Source organism: Narcine bancroftii, chromosome 3 (assembly GCF_036971445.1).
Source record: "Narcine bancroftii isolate sNarBan1 chromosome 3, sNarBan1.hap1, whole genome shotgun sequence".
Classification (NCBI taxonomy): Eukaryota; Metazoa; Chordata; class Chondrichthyes; order Torpediniformes; family Narcinidae; genus Narcine; species Narcine bancroftii.
This window is the reverse complement of record NC_091471.1, coordinates 170,896,265-170,916,437: the sequence shown is the minus strand read 5'-3', so window position 1 is coordinate 170,916,437 and position 20,173 is coordinate 170,896,265. Positions and strand designations below refer to the sequence as shown.

The following is a 20,173-nucleotide window of genomic DNA, read 5'->3' as shown; positions in this document are numbered from 1 at the left end:
ATTGGAAAGGATTCTTAAGGATAGGATCTACCAGCATTTGGAGAGGTATAATTTCTTCAAGAATAGTCAGCATAAAGAGAAGGTTGTGCCTAATTGAGTTCTTTGAGGAAGTGACAAAATAAATTGAGGGTAGGGCACTAGATGTGGTCTATATGGATTTCAGTAATGCATTTGATTAGGTTCCCCATGAGAGACTCATCTGGAAGGTCAAGAGTCATAGGGTCAGTAGAACCTTGGCTGTCTGGATAAAAAATTGGCTTACAGGAAGAAGATAGAGTGGTGGTGAAAGGGAGATAATCTGCATGGAAGGCAGTGACTAGTGGAGTGCCACAGGGATCAGTGCTTGGTCCTTTGATTTTTGTGATATTTATAAATGATCTGGATGATGATACAGAAGGTTGGGTGAGTAAGTTTGCAGATGTCATGAAGTTTGGAGGAATTGTAGATGGCGCTGAAGGTTGTCAGAGGTTGCAAGAAGACAGACAGGATGTAGAAAAATGGCAAATGGAATTCAATCTGGACATGTGTGAAATGATGCACTTTGGCAGGACAAATTGAAAAGCTGAGTACAGGCTTGATGGTCGGTTAATTAAGAGCATGGATGAACAGTGGGATCTTGGGGTTCATGTGCATGTATCCCTCAAGGTAATTGTTCAGGTTGATAGTCCATGGGATTCTGGGCTTCATTAATAGGGGGATTGTGTATAAGAGTAGAGAAGTCATGTTGCAGCTTTATAAAGTCTCTTGTTAGACCATTTTTGGAGTATTGTATCCAGTTCTGATTGCTTCATTATAAAAAGGATATGGAGACTATGGAAAAGGTGCAGAGGAGATTTAGCAGGATGTTGCCTGGATTGGAGGACCTGTCTTGTGAGGCAAGGTTAGCAAAGATGGGACTTTTCTCTTTGGAGAGTAGAAGGAGGGGACTTAAATGAGGCCTACAAAATTATGAGAGGCATATTGAGGTTGGACAGCCAATACCTGCTTCCTAGGGTAGGAATAACCACCACTAGAGGACATAAGTATAAGATTAAGGGAGGGAAGTATAGGGGAGACATCGGGGTAAGTTTTTAAAACATTTGTTGAGGCCTGGAACCCCTTGGCAGGAGTGGTGGTAGAGGCTTTAAAAGACTATTAGATGTGCACATGGATGAAATCAAGTAGAAAGTTATAGATGGGGTGGGTTTAGCACTTTTGTATGGTTTGGCACCACATGGAGGGCTGAAGGGCCTGTACAGTGCTGTAATGGGAAGAATTCTCTTGCTCTTCCACACAAGATGCTGAGACTTTTTCTGTTTACGTGAGAAGACTGACACTAATATTGCAATCAAATTCCATATTGAATCAAAGGGTACCATGACAATTTCACCAACCAACCAATTAGAAAACTGTTGAAAATCAAGCAAGTTTCTCTATCAAATGCTAAGTTTTCATCAGGGTTTGAAAGACATTGGCAAGTTTGATCTTCTATACTGAGATGTTTGGCTTTTTCTTTTAACATGCATTAAGGAGGGAATTCCATAATATTGATCCAAGGACAAAGAAATTTGGAGCATGCTGTGACTTAGAAATAATGTTCTGTGATTGAACTTCAAAATCGATGTGTTATTGTGGGATTTGAATTTTCCTTCTCACAACTGTTTGACCAGACCTCTGGATTGACACTTCATAATGTAAACTTGCATTACTGTACATAAATGCAACCATGGTAACAGAGTTACTCACACCAATGTGTTACCGTGGCAGTTCTTGTGATTCCTGCATCCTATCACAGCCAAAGAAATGTGATTCACACCATAGAAAGTAGGTCATCCAATCCTTTAATCCAATGTGTCGTCCAATCCTTTAATCCTGTGACCACACAGTGTAACGTTAAAGTAAAATGAACCCAAGTCCTACCTTGTACCCTGACATCTTTGCTTCTTCAAATATTTTCTCCCTCAACAATTTTGTTCACCAAAGAATTTAATTCCACCTAATTTCTTTATAGTTAAACTGCCCTCTCTCCTCCAGCATTGACCAAGAGCTATCTCTCTGTTCATTCCTCCATTCATTCACTCAATTTCATTAGCTTAAAAACCTCTGAATCTCTTTCCAGAATACCTGCTCTACTGAAAATATATAGTTGAACCTGTAACTCTCTGATCAACAATACTGTGCTGGATAGGAAAGAAGATTATCTTAGCCCACATTGAGACTTGGGTGAACTGGGATATTCGGGTGAGAAATGGCAGATAGTGTTTGATTTAGTTAAGGGTAAGAAGCTATATTTTTAAAAGTTAAACCAAGACGGGACATGTACAGTAACAGTGTGGAGAATATTGTAGAACAGAGAATTCTAATGGTACCCTGTATAGGTATATAATTCCCTGAAAGTGTTGACAGGGTGGTGAAGATCAAATGCAGCAAATGAGACTCACTCAGGTAAGTAGATGGATGAGTAGATTTCTATGCTTTAATGCTCTGTGACTTTAGTGATCTGTTGGTTAGATAGTCCCAGTCCATTTGTATCATGGATAACAATTGGAGAGGAATTTTATAACCTTTTCCCTCTTACTGGTACTGGATATTTCTCTGTGGTTTTGCTAAGTCCAGGAGATATGAACATGGAAGTAAAAAGTGGCAAAGGGACTTTGTCATAATCTTCCAGTATTCAACTTTTTTGGCTATGGCCACCTTAGAATTTGGCTCAGTTTATTGGGTCCCTTCCCTGTAAAGCAATCAAATTTTGGTTGTGTTATGAGCCCAGAGGACCTCAAAACCCAGCAGCAATAGATATTCACCAAGACAAATGGTTACTTAAATAAAAGTCACTTTTAATTATCTTTAAACATGCAAACAGAATCACACTTTAACTTGTCACTATTGACTTAACTAATCTAACTTAACCCCCTTCTAACTCTAAGCTCAAGTGTATATAACGTGAATGTAATGTGTGTGTAAGTTCAGAAATGTTCTTTGATTTGCAGTCCAAACTCACTTCTCATTCCTCCAAGTTCACTGGTTGCAGGCAATTCTTGTACTGTGCACAGAATTTAACATTTATAAAAGTTCACCAGGCTTTGGTGCTTGAAAGGTAAATGATTACTACTCAGGAAGGTTCTTGTCTGTTTTCAGAGAGATTTGTTGTTCACTGGACACCCATAACTGATTCCCTTTTAATCAGCTACTTCAGTATCTTGCCAAAGAAACTTACCCCCTCAGGGTTCTCCAGGTGATGACCTCTTTCTTTCAGGTCACCACAGAGTTCCTTTTTGTTTCCCTTATTTCAAATGAAACATTAGACAGCCAATCCTCTCCTCTTGCAAGGGCTTTGACCAGGCTGAACGAAGCACTCACAACCTGTCTTCCAAATGGGGTTTTTCACAAGCTTGCCAGCTTGTCCTGTACCAGTCCCATTTGCTGCCGCTGACTGTAGAACTGATCTGCGCGGGCGTGCCCGCGCAACATTCCATTTGTGAAGCCTCTTGGTCACTCTCCAAAGCATTTGCAAAGGCTTTGGGGCCAACATGTCTAGCATGAGCAGAGCTCCAGTATTTCAAATAAGATCTGTTTTAAAGTGTTTGTATGTGACCTACACTAAAAAAAACTTGCTCCAATTTATCTCCCAAAATCATATCTATATAATGTCACATCTGTCAAGCTTCTGTACTTCCTTCTACCAAATACATAAAAAGCATAAAAATATTGATGTTACGCGAGGTGAAAAGAAAACAAAGTTTTTACTTAAAAGAAAAAACATGATGCTGGAGAAACTCAGCAGGTCAAACAATGTACTTTATAGAGCAAAGATAAAGATACATAACTAATGTTTCAGGCTTGAGTCCTGATGAAGTACACTGTTTGACCTGCTGGTTTCTCCTGTATTGTTTTTACTTCAACCACAGTGCCTGCAGACTTTCGTGATATACCACTTTGGCTTAAATGTGCAGGGGCCCCCAGGAAGCAATACGCCCCCTATTGGGAATGGCTGATCTAGAGTATGTGGTAGATTTTGTGGACCTTCTGTACTTTATCAGGGTGCTATATGTACTTTAAAATATTATTGAATAGACCAAAGTGACTTGCCTTGTGTCTGAAGAAACAAGGTTGACAGAGCTTGGGTTTTTCTCTTTGGAGCAATAAAAGATGAGAATGAACTTTATAGATGTATCTAGGATTATAAGGTCGACCGTCAGTACCTTTTACAATAGCAGATACCAGAGGACATCTGTCAAGGAGAGTGGAGGAAAGTTTAAGGGAGAAGTCAGATACGTTTTTTTTTTACACTGAGTCATGGGTGCCTGAAATGCTTTGCTGGGGTAGTTATGGAAGCTGGAATAATAGGGTCATTCAAAAGAGTTTTAGATAAGCACACAGATGTAAGAAAAAGTGTTTTGGGTGTGAAGTAGGAAAGGATTAGATTGTTGTGGAGTAGGTTTACATGCGCCAGCACAACCTTGTGGGCTGAAATGTCTGGCCTGTACTGTGCGGTAATGTTCTGGCCTATTATGGCTACAGGGAAATCAAAGCTTTGAACTGCAATCATAGTTTCTGAAGTCTCTATGACACCATAGAAAAATTATCAAAGATACTATGTTGCTGAGCAACTTTCAAGCAAAGGTGAATAGATGCTCTCCTGTAATGTGACAGCAAGTGTCCTCCCTTTGACATTTTGGTATAAATAGACTCCAATTAAGATGATAGCTCATTTTTCTTCTATTTGGGGAAAACTTCATCCATATCTTTTGGCACTAAATATGTGCAAAAGTGTTGATCAGCAGTTGGCTGTCATTTTGAAGCACATGAGGCACGATTGGCATAGAGGTTGGCGCAATGCTATTAAAGCGCTAGCGATCAGGACATGGGTTTGAATCCCGTACTGTTTGTAAGGAGTTTGTTCTCCTGTGTCTGCATGGGTTTTCCCCAGAGACTCTGGTTTCCTCCCATTCTTCAAAACTTACTGGGGGTTAGGTCAATTGGGTGTAAATTGGATGGCCCAGACTTGTGGGCTGAAATGGCCTGTTACCATGCTGTATGTCCAAATTTAAATTTAAAATGTGGTTGAAAGATAAATTTAATGAGAGTTCAGTGGGTTTTCTGGTTTTTTTTTGTTCTTCCTTTTGTTTGCAGCTAATGCCTGATGATGTCAGTTTTGATGACTTGTTTTTTTGCCTTTGCTATAAAAAAAAATCCACATTTTTAGAAACCTCAGTGTCCCTTTAACATGCATTCTCTGCCAAATTTTTTTATTCGTTCAGGGGATGTGGGTTTTGTAGGCTGAGCCAATATTTAATTGTGCATCCCTAATTCTCTTTGAGAAGGTAGTGGTGAGCTACCGGCTTGACCTGCTGCAGTCCTTGAGGTGTACAAATTCCAGAGGTAGGGGTTCCAAGACTTGGATCCATCTGGTGGAGTGATATCTTTTTCAAGTCAGGACGGTGCATGGTTTGGAGAGCAACCTCCAGATGGTGGTGTTGTGCCAGTTTAAGATGCTCCTGTCCTTTTGGATGGCATAAATGGTGGAGTTGGAAGGTATTTTCCAAGAAATCCTGATGAGTACCATAGATGATGTGTCTAAGACTATCGTTTAATGATTATCATCCAGTAATAATCGCATCTAAAATGATGAAATACTTTGAGAGATTGGTCATGGCCAGAATGAACCTATAAAGATCTGGGCCTACTGCAACAATAGCTCCACAGCAGATGCAATCCAATTGGCTCTCCACTCTGCCCTGGATCACCAAAACAAGAGCAACACTAACATCAGACTGCTTTTCATTGATCATAGCTCCCCTTTCAACACCATCACACTGATCAGCAAGCTTCAAAGCTGGCCCTCTGCAACTGGACCTTGGTCTTCCTCCTCGGAAGACCACAATCAGTACAAATTGGAAACAATGTCTCCTCCTCACTGACAATCGACACAGGCACAAATGAAGGATGTCAGATTAGCCCACTGCTCAACTCGCTCTACACCATGACTGTGTGGCTAAGCACAATTCAAATGCCTTCTGCAAATTTACTGAAAACACCACAGTCATCAGCAGAATCAGACAGAAATGAGGAAGCAAATGATAATAGATCAGCTGGTTGAGTGGTGCCTCAGCAACATCCTTGCACTCAACTTTAGCAAGACTCAGGAACTGAATGTGCATGTCAGGAGGGGGAAATCAGGAGATCACAAACCAGTCCTAATTGAGGGGTGAGCAGTGGGAACGGGTTAAGAACTTCAAATTCCTGGGTGTCAACATCTCCAAAGATCTATCCAGGGGCCTGTCGATACAGTCAAGAAGGTTGCTTGCAGTGCCGATACTTGGTGAGAAGTTTGAGGAGATTTGGTATGGCACTAAAGACTTGCAAATTTCTACAGGTGTATTCTGATTGGTTGCATCACTGTCTGGTCTAGAAGTACCAATGCACAGGTCGGGAAGAAGTCATGGTTATTGTCATCTGATTGCACATAGTACAACCCGATGAAAGTGTTCTCAAGTCCTCAATGCAAAACACACAGCCAGCCAAGGGGTCCTCAGTGATTTTGTGTACCCTCTTCAGACAACAATCCCAGTAGATCATGTCAAAGGGGGTGGGGGAAAGATTCCAGTGATCCTCTCTGCTACTCTTATGGTCCTATGGATTGACCACTAATCCAGTTCTCTGCAGCAACCAGACCACAGTGTGATGTTGCCAGCAGGATTCTCTTGATTGCGCTCCTGTAGAATGTTGACATGATAGTGGCCGGTAGCCTTGCCTGCTTCAGTCTTCTCAGGAAGTGCAGTCGATGGTGTGCCTTCCTGACAAGTGAGAAAATATTGTGTGTCCCCTATATCCCCAACTCTAAGGAACTTGGTGCTCTCCACTCTCTCTGATAGTTGTTGGTGTGTAGTAGAGGGTTGTTATTCCTGGTCCTCCTGAAGTCCACGACCATCTCCTTCATCTTGTCTACATTGAGTCTCTGGTTGTTGCTTCTCGCACCACTGTACAAGATTTTCCACTTCTCTAAAAATTGCAGATTTGTGAGCTCAGCCAGCACCATCATGTGCACCAGTCTTCACTCCATGAAGGACATCTACGAGAAACATTGTTTCAAGAAGGCAGTCTCTATCCTCAAGGACTCCCAACCCATGCCCTCTTCACTCTGCTACCATGAGGAAGGAGGTGCAGGAGGCTGAAGACAAATATCCAGCAGTTTTTAAAATTAAAAAAAAAACCAGCTTCTTCCCCTTTGCCATCAGGTGAATATTGAACCACAGACACCACCTTGCTGTTCTTCTGCACTATATTTTAAAATGTAATTTGTAGCAATTTTTCACCTGCAATGCTGGCTCAAAACAAATTTTGTGACATGTGTTCATGACAAAAAATTCTGGTACAAAATCCTGCCACCATGCATTAGGTAGTGAATGAACCATTGTGCCTAAACACTGCATCTTTGTCCTGCATGGTGTGGATGCTCTTGAACATTGTTTACAACTGTCGGCATCCAGCAAACAAGCACAGTAATGATGCAAACATATTTCTCCTAATTGCTTGTCATTTGACAGCAGCTTCATATTAAAGATTGTATCTGGGCTCATTTACGTCTGTCTGATAAACACTGCAGAATATTCTTTCAGTGAAGCAAGAAAGTCTGCAGTCATTAGGACTGTAGTAAATACCCAAAATTGAAGAAATGGGGTGTGGGCTGCTGAAGACTGGCTCATGGGAACCAAGTATTGCGAGTTTCGAGAAGCTGCTTGAGGGCATGGAGGGCTCTTGAAAGGCCTCATGCACTGAAGGCTTCCTGATTACATCAGAGGTTTGGATATGGAGCTCGGGTTGCCAATGGATCAAACAGAAGTGTGTTGTGCAGAGGCTGCTGGAGTTGCAGCCAAGGAAACTCAATGACTCTGAAGAGACTCTCCTTTGCTTTTTCTCATTCTCTACTGGGCACCAGGTGACACCAATGGTGACTCTGTCTGCCTTACAGCAAGGAGAAGAAAATTTCATATAATATTAGATGTTCTATTCTACTACATAACAATAAAATGATCTTGAATATAATGGGCTGTTGATCAACTATGTTCTTGAATTTCTACCACAAAATTGTCAAAAGGAATTCCAAATGTATTCAATGCAGATTTGAAATAGGAATTCAAATTTCAGAAAATACTGGAACCATTTTGCAGAGCAAACAGTGTCTGTGAAAAGAAGCTCAGTCAGTATTGGGAAAGAGAGAAATATGACTTGGTTTTGAGTAGGTTGTTTGGGATTTGTGGAACAAAGGAATTATCTCTGAAATGGTTGGTTGCAATGGCTCAATAAAGTCAGCTTCCAGTTTGTGTAATGTTATTGGCAAGATTATGACATGACCACTAGACCATATCTAACATGTAGGAGAAGAAAAATTGAACATAAATTTGAAAATAGAAAAAATAAATGGCTGCAAAGAATTCTGCACCCTTTTCAATGTCAATAAGGGTGATATTGCAAGCTTTGCTCATTATTGGCGGCCACTGTTTAGTCTATTATTTTAATACTTTATCCAGAAACCTTGGGGAATAGTGTGTTCGGAATTTTGGATTTTTCTGGATTTCTGAAAGCCAAAGCGCTGGCCCCTCTGCTGCCTCTTTCCCCACTTACTGGATTTTGGAGCTTTCTTGATTTTAGATGTCCGGATAAAGGATAGTGTACCTGTATATATCCCTAGACCAGTGGTTCTCCACCTTCATTTCACTCACATACCACTTTAAGTAATCCCTATGCCATTGGTGCTCTGATTAGTAAATGATTGCTTAAGGTGGTTTGTGAGTGGAAAGAAAAAGTTTGAAAACCACTGTTTTAATTGTACCTCATTGATTCATTATGTTCACAGTTTCATAACTCCAAAGGAAATGGGCCAATGACAATTTTTCTTGAGCTGAATATTTCAATAACAATTGGATCTAAGGCAGTAATTCTCAACCTTCCCTTTCCTCTAGCATACCACCTTAAACAATCCCTTACTGATCACAGAGTACCGATGGAAAAGGGATTACTTAAAGTGGTATGTGAGTGGAAAGAAAAAATGTTGAGAGCCTCTGATCTAGACCAAGATGATTCAATTGAATGAAATCTTTTTTCAATAGTTTAAATTTTCTATACATGTATTCATGTCAAAATACAAAATTTATAAAGTAATCATGTTGATCCATTATACATGGCTTTAAAACCTCAAAGAAAAATAAACCCACCAACATTCTCTCTGCAAAATAATAACCCCAATAGATAGAAAAGGAAACCAGAGTACAATTAATAAAGAGAAAAAAATAAACCTGGTTGTCGTTCACTCTATTCTAACCTTATTCAATTTTATTTATTTATTTCAAGGAGTTAACAAGATTTCAAGGTTTAGGGAAGGCCATTTATAAATTTATACTTACAATATGTAACTATGGGCATGAAATTTTCCAAAAAAGTATTATTTATTTCTTGAGTTGTATGTAATCCTCGAGGCATACAGTTATGAATTTCCACGTGCTATCTTTCCAGACCTAAATGAGAATCTGATTTCCATGTCACTGTTATACATTTTATTGTAACTGCTAATGTATTTTTTTATAAATTCTTCTTGATACAGATTCAATTTCAATTTCTGTCTTGTTTTACCCAGTAAAAATAACATTGGATCCTATGGGAATTTAAACCCTGTGACATGCTCCAAAAAAAATTCCTAATTCTATCCAAAATGGTCTCAATTCTGGACATAACCATGTAGAATGTTTTTTTAAAAAAAAAAGTACTAATCTCTTGGCTACATCTAAAACATTGATCTGAAAGAGCTGACTTCAATCTATTTTATGTATGTAGGATAAGATATAGTTGATGCAAAAAAAATTGAACCAATCTATATCTAACATTTATTATTTGTCATAGTACCTCAACAGTTCTCCCATCTGTCTAGATCTATGAATTCCCTGCTTTTGAGTTTCCTTTTCCAATAATATATACATGGCTGATATAATTTTTTTAATCTATTTAAAAATCGAGACTTCTATTTCACTAGTTTTAGGTAATAACATTGTTGGACCCAATTTCTTTAAAATATGCTTTGGGTAGTTACAAAATATTGTATTATTTTGAATCCTATATTTTTACCTGTTTTTTTTTTTCTTAATTAAACAAAACTAGAAATATTCACTTCTTCCCTGAATGTATATTAATGGTCAGATTCTTCAATAAATAGACTCTTATTTTGCTGCTGGTATACTTTTTATTGGTTCCTTTGGGCTTGAGTGCATAGCATGAGCAAAATTTGATATTGGTAAAGGAATTGAGAATGCCTGTGTTTTTCATTTTGAAAAGTTCTGGATATAATTTATTTTATTTTAAAGACTAGGGTAGGAATGGATTATCAACTGTAAACTGTTACAAACAGTAGGGGGCATTAATGCTCTATATGAGAATCTCATTTCTGTTTCAGAAAAGTTGATTTGCCCTTGCTTCACAGCAGTAGGGAAACAATCTCCCTCTCCATTTACTTTGCTCATGGCAAAGTTGTGACAAGTACATCCTGCTGACAAATGTCATGGTTGCTTGCCAAATGCAGGATGATATCAAGTATTCATTATCGCTCTCATTAACATTCACATCAAAACTATAAATTTCTACGCATAAAGGCCAGCTCATCATTTTCCGCTATTGTGGTTAATTTGAAAGGTCAGTTCATCTTACAGGTTTGATGTTTGTCACCAAGAAATATTTTGGCAATGGAAAAGACTTTGCAACATACCCGGAAAATTAAAATGCTGCTATCGTAATATTTAGACTTTTAATTTTCTTACCTTCACCAAAAAATAATGAGCTCAAATAAATTTAAAAATTGAGTGTATTAAAATGATGAGACGAGGTTCGGTGGTGGAACAGGTTGTGAAGAGGAATCAATTGGGAGAGAATCCTTCAGAGCAGAACTGTCTCTTTTTAGTTGCTCTTTAAATGTTGAGAAATTTCCATGGTTTCCTTGTGTTGGGTTTTGGCATTTGTAAGATTGAGTAGATGTATTGAAATCTACCAGATGAGTTTACAAGGGATGGTTTCAAAATCTTTAGTCACTTGTGTGCAGGACTTGGTTTGAAAATTAAGTCCTTAGCTAAGGGTATGGTGCAATGTGAGAGGTGCCATTATTTAGGTGAGATGTTACAAATAAGGATTTGCTTGCCTATGTACAAATGCTTTCATGGTCCTGTGTTCCTAGGCCAACACTTGACCTTTAAATAGATTACTTGACCACTATTGTTATGAGATGTTTCTATGTACATTCATCTACCTGTTCTCTACAGTACAACCTCTAGAGGCGGGTACAATTGTGAAGTTGTTGCAAAGCATCAGACCAGAAGTCAAAATGGCCGAGAAGATCACTGGGGTCTCCCTTTCCCCTATTGACAACACTTACTGGGAACATTACTTCAATAGGGCTCAAAGAATTAGTGAGGACCTTTTCCATCCAGTACTCGGTATCCCCTCTGGCTTTCTTTTCTTGACGTCAACAATCAGGTCCTTAGCATTAGTGATAGTGAGAGGAATTTGGACAGGTACATGGGTGGGATAGGTGTGGAGGGCTATGGACTGGGTGCAAGTCAGTGGGACTAGGCAGAAAAAATGGTTTGGCATAGACTAGAAGGGCTGAAGAGGCCTGTTTCTATGCTGTAATATTCTATCATTTTGAATCCATGATCCAATTACATAGTGAGGACATAAGTTTGCTGTTCAGTTTTGAGGAGATGGTGTTAAATCCCTAACTGTAGTCAATAATAAGCATTCTGATAAAAGCATCTTTATCGTCCAGGTTTTCCAGGGCTTTGTGTAGGCCCAGTAAGATGGAATCTGCCATAGATCTGTTGCTACAACAGGTGAACTGGACTGTATCCATTGTCACTGCTCAGGTAGGAACTGATCTGTTCAGCACCAGCCTTTCAAAGTACTTCATCACTATTGATGTAGGTGCTACTAATTGATAGTTATTAAGGCAGGTTACTGCACTCTTCTTGGGCACCAGTATGATTGATGCCTGTTTGCAATAGTTGGGTACCAAGCCATGCTGGAGTGAGATATTGAAGATCTCCGTGAATACATTGGTAAGTTGACATATTTAAAGTACTTGGCCAGGTACTCCATCTAGCCTGAATGATTTCCTTGGATTCATTCTCCTGAAGACAGCAAGCATGTCATCCTCAGATACTAACACCCTTTCCAGGTTAATGACACTCTTCCTAAAGCTGGTTGATGAGAACTGCCCAGAATAGTCCAAATGAGGCCTCACCAATGTTTTGTACAACTGTTGGATAACTTCACAACTCCTGTACTCAATGATCCAACCTGACCCATCCAATCTTCTGGAATACTGGCCCACCATTCCAACTGTCTTTCCAGAATGGAGTCAGTCTCATGAATCATGAGAAATATTTCATTCATCATTGCTGTCACTTCCCTTCTTGTGACTTCTCAAAATGGAGAAAGAGCATAAAGAAGCCACTGGGCATCTTGCTTCTCTACAATGTAAACATGAGAAAGCCATAATGGGGGGGGGGGGGGGGGGGTAAAGAGTTAAAAATAGCCCACCACTTTGTGTGTCATACTCTTGAGCTTCAACCTGTGTCAGTCTGCAGACCCCACATCTTGCACCCTGGTTCAGAAGGTTCTCTCAGAACTCTCTAAACTTGGGTAGAAGTAAGTCAGCTTTGATGCAATGAGAGAGTTTGCACACATGCGTGTTTGTGTGTGAAACAACTGTGCTGGTAGAGGTAAATAAGATGTTGAGATCAGGTGCAATACACAAAAGTGCTGGAAAAACTCAGCAGGGCATCCAGAGGAAGTAAAAAGCAGCCAACATTTCAGACCTGAACCCTTCTTCAGGAGTGAACTGCATTTTACTTGCTATGGAAACTGCATGACCTATAGAGTTTCCCCAGCACTTCTGTGTACTGCACGCTTGTAGTCTGAGCAGATGATAAGCCAAAGAGCTTGTTGTCATGCTGTATGAATATATATCGATAGCCTCCATATGCCACAATCTTTTAATGTAGCCCTACTAAGACACTGCCACCCCAAACTACCCTATCTTTTTTCCAGCCATCATACACCAGAACGTCATACTCCCTTTGATCTGGGAGTGTTCTCCCTCTCCCCTGCAGCCTCACTCTCTCCTCAGTGACAGCCATAGTGTCAGACTCACTGCTGCAGACTTTCTGTAATAGGAATTCACAAAACTGACTGCTCTCATGTTCAACTAGGCAGATTTAATTCTATGGCTTCATTTTGGCAATCGACCACCTTAAAGCAATCTTCACCAGTTGACCTTTTGACAAGTTTCTCTGCTATAAATTGGGTATTTCTTAAGTAATGTTTTAATCCTACAAAAAGTAAGTGAAATCTAGTTTGTATACAAATATGAACTTTGAGTTCTCACTTCTTTATTACACAAAAAGAGGCAATTAAGCCCATAGTCTTTTCCCTGATTTCCTTGACACACTGGAGATGATTTCCAATAGCCAATTAACTGACCATCATGTCTTTGAGATGTTAGCGTTGCCCAGGAGAAAGACATATTGTCACAGGAAGACCATGCAAGTTCCATTTGGGCATCACGAGAGGTCAGGATCGAACCAGGTTCCTTGGGGCTGTGAGGCAGTAGTAGGGTCTGTTCCGCCACTGCAGAGAGCTGAGTGAGATTCCAATGTGATTCTGATCTCTGCCTTGTAATTTGTACTAATTTAAAAAAGAATAAAAATTCTTAAATAACGCAGTGTGACAAATGTAGATTTCTTAAGTAATTTTTAATATTTTGCTAGCCTGGAGCCCAACTGCTCCACTGTAGGTCACAATGGCAACAATTTAACAGGCAAGGTAAGAAGTGAAAATTAGGACTCACTGAGAAAATGAAACAGTGATAGCAATGGAGGTGACAGCAGTTTGCAATGCAGGCTGTAATTTGTTACTACGATCAGTTTCTGAACAAATTTTACAGCACAATTAATTACTTCTTGCAATGTGCAGCTGAAGTGTTCATGGATTATGAAACAAAGGGAAAAAAGCTATTGTATATAGATATCTCTTTTCTGATTCATTGACACAATTATCCAATTAGTCTCACCTTTGTGTTTTCAATTCATAACCCCACATATATTTCCTTTCTAAGTTAGTATTGAATCTTTTTCCACCTGCCTTTTCAAGTCCTGGATTTCAGATCTGAACAACTCCGTCCTTAAGGAACAAATTGTCCTGTCTTTCCATTTATTCTTAAATCAATTTCCTCTGCTAATAGTTAATAATGGGAAAATATAATTGGTTTGGACTGAACATTTTGCTTAAATATTCAGTTGCAATTGAGGCCTGAAAGTATGTTCTCTATTTTGTCCTCTTGTTCCAAGCTTGGGCTCATCTGTCAGGTGGGTCATGGGTGCTCTGCTTTCCTTTCAGATTCCAGAGATGTGCTAGTAGATTGGGAAAATAAATAAAATTCAAGATGCTTGGAATCTGAAACAAAAGATGAAATGCTCAAAGAACTCAGCCAGTCAAGATACTTGCATGGAAAGAAAAACCCGTCTGTCTTAGGTCAGGGACTAGTTCTAAGGAAATGTCCCTGACCCGAGATGATGACTGGTTTCTCTTTCCACAGATATTGCTTGATTGGCTGAGGTCTTCCAACAGTTCTTTTTTTGGAGCTGGTCAGTTCATTGACCACTGTAAATTCTCTTGGTATAGGTGGGTGGGTGGCCAAAGAATCAAAGTGGAGTTGTTGGATGAGAGAGAGAAGTTTCAAGGGTAAAAGGAAATGGGGAAGGAGATTGGGATTTAATGAGATTGTTACTCTTGGAAATGGCATGAATCAAATGGGCTGAAACTGCCAGCAATATACAACCAAATTTCCAGGCACACTGACTTTTCACATTTCCCTATATCTGCTTCAGGCTAGAAAGGGGAATATATTTAATACAATCAGTGGTGGTAGAGGCTGGTAAAAGACTATTAAAATGTCACATGGATGTCAGAAAAATAGATGGTTATGGGTGTGAAGGAGGGAGGGAGGGATTAGATTGGTTGTGGAATGGGTTTACAAAGGTCAGCATAACATTGTGTGCCAAAGGGCCTGTGCTGTAATGTTCTATATGCATTTTGTACTGGAGTCTCAGAGACCGGAATGGAACCTTGTCTGTTTCATGGAGAAACACACTAACCTTACTCTACTTCTCCTGCCCTCAAACCTACTGCCATCTACTTCTGCCACCCTACATGCAACCTCTTTACTTGTTTTAGGGAGGGTGGTTGTATTCTAGATATACCCCTCCATTCCTTCACAGTTCTACCTGTAGACTTTTGTTTGCAGGATAAAAAACCTTCTCTTCTGGCCAAGAAAATGAAGGATGACTTGCTATTACTGAGAATCTTTTCCAGCTTTCCAGTTAAAATCTGGAAAAGACTTTCTAATACTGAGCTGGATCCAGAAAAGGTATAAACTCTCTCGAGGTAGCTCTGATTGGGAGAAATTTGCAGGACAAATAAAGAAGGCGAGAGGGGAATTTTCCAGGGCTTCATTGGCAGGGTAATCACTTGTTTTCATGTTACATTACACTTGAAACTACATGGATTGGATTTGCACTTGGACCAGACCAGTGAAAGACAGAAGACATTTTCTTGAAAACAATGAGCTTTAATAACAATTTAAAATGCAGCTGCTGGAAATCTAAAATATAGACACAAAATTCTAGAAGTAGTCAACAGGTCAGGCTAGGTTTGAGGGGGGAAAAAAGGCCACTTCAGATCAAAGGCCCATTGTCTGAATTGGGATCGAGAGAAAAGAAGCTTGTTAAACTATAGGGAGGGTTAGAAGAGGACATCTCTGATTGGGTAACACTGAGATGACTGTGGGTATAAACAAGATTATGTGGTCAATGAGTGAATGTTAGAACTTTAGAGATTTTGAGAACATGAGCAAAGGAACATAAATGAAAATCTCAAAATGGGGCCCTACCCCAAAATGTTGACTAACCATTTCTATCCATGCTTGCTACCTGATCTGCTGACATTCTCCAGCAGCTCATGGTTTGCACAAGATCCCAACGTCTGCAGTGAGACGATAAAGATGGGAGTAGAATTGGGTCATTTAGCCCCCTGAGTCTGCTCTGCCTTTCAAATGATGCCTAATGTAATCTTTCATTTTCTTGCCTTCTCCCTGTAACCTTTCACTCCCTTTCTAATCAAGAACCAATCAATTTTAATCAAAACAATCAGCTTTAAACCTACCCAACAACTGTCTCGGCAGCAGTCTTTGGCAATAAATTCCATGGATTCACCACACTCAGGGTACAGAAAATTCTAGGAACATTCATTAATTCTGAAGCTGTGCCTTTTGCTCTCAGATTCTCTTAATAATGGAAATATATTTTCACACCCAGTCTAGGCAATAGGTTTCAATGAGCTCTCCACCAGCCCACCCACCCCCTGCCCCCCACCCAAGCTCCATACCCAGAGGCATTAAGTGCTCCTCATAGGTTAACTTTGATCTCTGGAATATTTCTCTACTTTGGACCCTATCAAATGCCTGCACATCTATCCTTGGATATTGGGCCCAAAACTGCTCCCAATACTCCAAATAGGGTCTGATAAATGCTTTGTAAAGGCTCAACATTACATTTTTGCTTTATATTCTAGTCCTCTCAAAATAAATATGAACATTGCCTTTGCCTTTATTTACCAACTCAACCTGCAAGTTGACCATGAAGGAATCCTGCTCAAGTTTTGGCCCTCTGGTTTCTGATGTTTCTCTCCACTTAGAAAGAGTCTGCCTTTATTCCTTCTCCAAAAGTGCATGATCTTGCATTTCTATCTGCCACTTTGCCCTTTTTCACAATCTGTCCAAGTCCGTCAGCTGATTCCCTGCTTCTGCAAAACTGCCCGCCCTTCCAGCTATCTTCATATCAACTGCAAACTTGGCCACCAAGACATCAATTCCATCTGAATTATTTGTATACAATGTGAAAAGTAGTGGACCCAACACTGACCCCTGTGGATCACCATGAGTCACTGGCAGCCAGCTGGAAAAGGCCTCATTAAACCCAATATTTTCTTTCTAACAGTTATCCACACTATCTTTCCCTTAACATAATACACTCCTATCTTTAGCAGCCTTGTGTGCTTCATTTTCCCAACCTGTCCATGTGCCTGATGCCAATTCTTGATTCTCTTTTATTCTTTATATATCTGCAAAAACTTTTCATATCCTGTTTCATGTTACTGGCTAGTTTACTTTCAATTTTATCTTTTCTCCCCTTTGTTTCTTTGCAGCAATTTTTGCAAGACTGCATGTCCTCTCTTTTGCTATATTTGACTTTCATTGTCAGCCACTATTGCCTCACTCCCCCTTAGAATACTTCTTTAGGGTGAAGCTATCCTGCATCTTCATTCCCAGAAATCCTGTCATTGCTGCTCCTCCACCTTCCCTGCTAGTTGGAGTGTTTAAGAAAGGAGGAATTATGAAATTCAGAGCAGAAAGATGGACCTGGACACCCACTTCTGGAATTTAAAAAAAATAAAAATAAAATTGTGAATCTCCACTTCACCCGGATAGTCTCCGGAGAGTGGGAAGAGAAAAGGCAAAGGGACAAGTGTTGCATCACACATGATTACAAGGAAAAGTGCCATATAGGAGGGAGAGTGGTTAGTGAGAATGGAAGAGTGAACCATGAAGGGAACTAGTTGCTGCAAAATGCTGAGGGGGGGGGGGGGTGGGGGCGGGGTGGGGGGGGGGGAGAAAGAGGTGAAATCTCAAGGTGAAATCTCTATGGTGGAAATTGCTGAGAAGGGTCTGTTGAAAGCAAAGGCTGATAGGGTGGAAGATGAGAGCTAGGGGAACTATAGCATTCTCCTTTCCTGGAGGAGAGGGTGTGAGCAAAAGTGAATCCGTCTGGAGTTGAAAACCGGCCCTTCAGCTTGATTTAAGAATGCCAACCAAGCTAGTCTCATTTATTTCATTCAGCCCACATCTCTCTAAGCAATTGCTGACCATATAATTAGTTGTTTAAGAAGAAATATTAAATTGAAAAGAATGAAATTTGTTTATTGATCTAGAGTAGCCTGCACAATGTAGTCTTGGCAGTTTTGAATTTGGGGTCAAGGCCAGCATAGAGTCAGTCGCCTTCTGTGCTGTTATTCACTGTGCCTGTGAATCTAGAATATTTTGGCACAACATTTCCTGTCAGAGGTTGACGTATTTAAGTAAAATCACACACCTTGCCAAAAGAGGCAAAAGAAATGGGGAGATTTTGAACCAAAGATAAAGAAGAATAACTGAAGAGGGGCCACCAAAGGATTCAGTGTTTAAATCTACAATGAAAATTTTTGATAAAGTATGGTTAAACCTCTCTCCACTATTTTTCTAGACTAGGACAAGTCCAGAACATATGAATTAATGATGCTCCTCCACTCTTACACCTGTCGCACCAGAAAGTTGTATGGGAATAAAAGTGAGATTTTTATCTTGGACAAATGCACTCTGTATACCAGTTTGAATTGTAATAGTCAATGTTGAGCACAAAATGAAGAGCTATTAACCAACTTAAGAATTGTGTCCCAATCCACAACTGATAGTCAAATTTAAATCCCGTTCCCAAGCATTTTTGAATTTAACTAGCAAAGCCTGTTTTAAACATGACAATTTATTCTAAATAATAGATAGCAAACCTTTACAAGAAGGCATTAGGCTAAAAAAAAATCTCATCCACCATATTTGATTCCAGATATTGCCCTGCCTACTCATGGTCAGTGGCTGCGTGACTTCATGTCCTGTTTGAATATGGAAAAGATTTTTTATTTAATTAAATTCATACTCAAGATTCTAGAAGTTGTGTCTCGCAATGTTATAATTTTACTCCAAAGTTTAAATTGTCCAACTTTTATATCTTTTGCATGTTCCTTTTTTTCTTTTAATACCAGTCATATACAACATCTGGCAATGTGGTTGGGTGAGGGTTTTGAGTTTTTCTCTTCTATTACTTTTTAATATTGTTTTTCCCAAAAAATACAAATTTGTATATGAATTATTGATATGATTTTAAATTTGTGAATGATATGCAGAATCTTATTTAGTTTGTGTAACTGTCCACACTATTGAATTGTACTTTTTCTGTTTCCATAAGTTCTTAAAATCAATGAAAAATATTTTAAAGAAGTTGATGCTAATTTTTTTTTAAAGTACAATTCAATTTTTCTGTAAGCTCTTCAAGGCCATTCCATCCTTCACTACAGTGAAGTTTAAATATAAATTGTACATGTACAAACAAGGACAAATAAAAATGATAATGATACAAATTGAATGCATATTGCAAATACACAAATCCAAGCAGCACAAATGTCTGTATTTATAAGCACAAATATGCATACCCACCTCCTGTAAGTATATCCATACATCATTGTACACACTCACTGAACTTGTACAATTCATCCTATAGATACAGTCAGCACCTTTTTCCTGGGATGACGATAGCAGATACCAGAGGGTTAAAGGTGAGTGGAGGAAAGTTTAAGGGAGATGTCAGAGGTAAGGATTTTACTCAGTGGTGGGTATCTGGAATGTATTACTGGGGTTTGTGGTGGAGACTGACTTTTAGATGGGCATGAGGATCGAGGGTATGGGTGTGAGATGGGGGAGAGGTAGATTGTTTTGGAGTAGGTTTACATTGTGTGCTGTAATGTTCTATGTTCTACTATCCATTTCCCACACAATTGTAGTGAAGAGCAATGCAACAGAAAACCATTGGTGTCAGGAAAAAAAAGCTTCAGAGTTTGGTCATTTAGCCAAGCCTTTTGAATGCCTGGAGAAAAGAATTTAGCAATTCAAGTATTAAACTGAAAGGAATGAAATTTGTTAATGCCAGAGCTGCCTGCACAACATCACCTTGACAGTTTTCAATTTGACTATCCAAGGTAATCAAATCTAAACTACTGAATTATTTCTCCTGGCAATACAAAAAAAAAATTTCTTTGCAAGCTGAATAGTTTCAGTTAATCCAGTATCATTTATTTTCTCCTTCAGTATCCCAGAAATAAAACGATACATTAAACTTTAAAATAAACTCGAAAGCTTGTCTGGTATCCTTGGGTCTCTTATTATTCAAATTGAATAAATTATCCCAGAATATTTATACACATTTGTATAACTTGATGTGTGTATATATACCAT

General features: G+C 39.3%; 1 long non-coding RNA gene across 1 annotated transcript; it reads left to right on the top strand.

Moving 5' to 3' along the window:
• Positions 1–1,797: 1,797 nt before the first annotated feature.
• Positions 1,798–19,503, top strand: LOC138756290 (uncharacterized). The gene is made up of 3 exons (XR_011352953.1): positions 1,798–2,424; positions 11,786–11,882; positions 19,443–19,503. It is a non-coding gene; the product is annotated as an uncharacterized lncRNA (long non-coding RNA).
• The last annotated feature ends 670 nt before the right edge of the window (positions 19,504–20,173 follow it).